We start from the raw sequence: 648 nt of genomic DNA on the forward strand, positions 1-648 counted from the left end.
GAGAGCTGATGGACTTTACCTAGAGATTATGGGTTACATTCATAAAAGGCCATAGGTACCAAAGTTGAAACTTGGATCTTTAAAAATTCCTGCATAGCTCCCTGCCCGTTCCGGAGGCTCTGGGGTTTTTGAAGAATGCTCCTCCTGAATAGACAGGTGCCTTGCTCCTATTCCAATCTGCACTTCCCACAGTCACTCACCAAACCTGATGTAATAGTCTCAGTCTCACACAGAAGGGAAGATGAAACAGGAGTGCTGTGTTTCTTCCAAGTGCTCGGCCAGGGGAGAAACGTACAGTTTGAATTCCCTTTAACATTAACCTTCAGCTTACTAGGGAAGTGCACTGTTCAGCAAACTGGCTATTTGCACTGTACAAATCTGGCACATCTTAGCCTATCCGAACAGGAATACGCTCATTATGAATTTTTGTTTACCACTACAGGTAAACAAAAAAACCTGCTGTCTGCAGTGGTGGAGTTGTATTCCAAAACAACAGGAGTTCCGTCTGTACTGCTGCGTAAGCAGTACCTCAGGGTACGTTGGAGGTTAATTAGCAGAAGACCCATGCTTCTTGCCTGCAGACACCATCTTCAGTTGTGGGGTGACCTGATACTCTTTTGTTCACAGGAGGAATACTGGGTATGCCCA

The sequence above is a fragment of the Aptenodytes patagonicus genome, chromosome 20, assembly GCF_965638725.1.
Source record: "Aptenodytes patagonicus chromosome 20, bAptPat1.pri.cur, whole genome shotgun sequence".
Classification (NCBI taxonomy): domain Eukaryota; kingdom Metazoa; phylum Chordata; class Aves; order Sphenisciformes; family Spheniscidae; genus Aptenodytes; species Aptenodytes patagonicus.